Source organism: Palaemon carinicauda, chromosome 7 (genome assembly GCF_036898095.1).
Source record: "Palaemon carinicauda isolate YSFRI2023 chromosome 7, ASM3689809v2, whole genome shotgun sequence".
In the NCBI taxonomy this organism is placed as follows: Eukaryota; Metazoa; Arthropoda; class Malacostraca; order Decapoda; family Palaemonidae; genus Palaemon; species Palaemon carinicauda.
The window spans coordinates 66994974-66997473 of NC_090731.1; positions in this window are offsets into that span (position 1 = coordinate 66994974).

The window sequence follows — 2500 nt, forward strand, 5'->3', positions numbered from 1 at the left end:
AGCATCCTGTTTTTCCAACTAGGGTTGTAGCTTTGCAGGTAATAATAATAATAATAATAATAATAATAATAATAGTAATTAAATACCAAACACTCCCATTTACATAAAAACTTGCATATCATATTCTTACCCTACTGAACATCTACATTTTCTACTAATAAAATTGACTCATCCAGAGACTGAAATTCTTGGACTACAAATAGCAAACAATATGTACACAGTTGAAAATTTGCATTAAGAAAACGGTAAATGTCTGGCAAAATTCATTTCAGGATTTTTACAGTTTTAAAAACGGATATATTGATGTAAGGGACTCATATTACGGTCACCAGCCCGTAATAGATAATAACAAAATATCGTCATAATACGGTCGCTCGTATTTTACTGAAATACGACTGAAAACGGTATATTTTTACGAAGAATTTCCGATTAAAATTACGGGTTTCTTTTAACGGTGTACATTTATATTAGTGATAACTGGATGCCTTTCCATTAATAAGGGAGCTTATAAAAGGCAAATATCCAATCTATATTTCAATAAATTTACCGAAATAAGTAAGGATGAGGAATTTCTAATGTTTAAAGAAGAAATATCGATGCTTCATCCAAGAATGAACTATTTATCTCATATTTTCATTCAAATGTCCAATAAATGAAAAGATTAATTTAAGATGACTGTGTGTATTGAAGAATAAGATATTCAGCACCCCAAAATAAATCCATCCAGTTATCTTATATACTAATAACATATTATCTGCTCTTGAAAATATCATTTTTATCTTGAAAGACATCAGCGCAAATAGATATGTTCTCAGTAACTTTTAAGGTTCAGGCTCAAACGATATGCACGCGCACGTGTGTGTGTGTGTGTGTGCGTATATATTAAATCTCATTGAAGAAATTAATGATACAGGAGTATTTACTTTTCTTTCAAAGGTTTTTGAGGCTTTGATATCCTCTTCACGAGGAAAGTTATCTAAAGAACGAACTCAGCACAGATAGGTATGCTCTCATTACTTATTTTTAGGTTTAGTTTCAGACTCTATATGTGTATGTGTGTGCATATATATATTGAAAAACATTAAGTATTAATATAACATGTTGATAAACTTTTCTTTCAAAGGTCTATAAAGATTTGATATCATCAAGCTTATTGTCTTCACGATGAAAGAATTTAAAGAACGTTATTTGCCAAACGCGATTTTTCTGAAGTGTGTGATATCAAGAAATATATCCTCGAAATAGGCAATATCAGTGATCCACTTAGTCTGGATTAGCTGGATTACCAGATAACCACGATCTCTGGGAATTAAATCCGACTTTGTCCAAAACTTTGCTGAACAAATGAATGAGAAATCAGAAATCAGATTCTGGTCGTTAATTTTGGATTTGCTCAGAACATGAGACGGTGAGATGACATTCAAAGACATGTTATAATGCAAATGTTGCTGGATAGGGATTAAATTTCACCAGAGAGAGAGAGAGAGAGAGAGAGAGAGAGAGAGAGAGAGAGAGAGAGAGAGAGAGAGAGAGAGAGAGAGAGAGAGTAGGGTATGTTAGCTTTTATTCGTTGTAGTAAAATTACAGCATTTTAGTCGTGAATGAATTTTAATGAGCACGCGCGCGCGCACACACACACACACACACACACATATATATATATATATATATATATATATATATATATATATATATAAATATATATATATATATAAATATATATATATATATATATATATATATATATATATATATATATATATATATATATAGATACACACACACACACACACACATATATATATATATATATATATATATATATATATATATATATATATATATATATACATTTTAGGTTGTCCCAAGCGTATATAGGTAGAAATTCAAAGTAATGATATCAAATCCAGCACATGCTGCTCTGGTTCCTTGTCCAATGAAAATTAGTCCACCAAATTTTTATGAACATTGGGCAATATTTAATGGTCGCGCAAAATGAACGTTTTTATAGCTCCTCTGATATTCGACCTTAATTTTCATCAAACAATAAAATTCTGGCTTTTTCTTCTATTGCATATAGACCGACAACTAATGGCTGCAGGAAGTTCATATTTATTGAAACTATTATACAATACCATTGCATGAAAATAAATATAAACTTCATTAAATTTCCCTTTTCAATATATTGATAATATAATCATCATAAGGCAAGATATTTTAACTCATCAACAATTACGTCTCAGGACAACTAAATTTTTATCAGTAATGTATCTGATGCATCGACTTCTGATTTCCTGCAGAAAACAAAGATCTTCTCATCTTCTTACTCCAGTACATTCTTCTTGACTTCCGCCTTCCTTTTTTTCGGGACGGCTTTCGTGTGGAGGCGGGCAAGCTTCAAGAGGAACTGGGTGTGCCTTTCTTCCTTCGTCTGTCTGCCTAAGAAGCGTTGAATGAGGGCTATTCCTCGTTCTGCGAGGTCGTTCGTGACCTTCAGGAC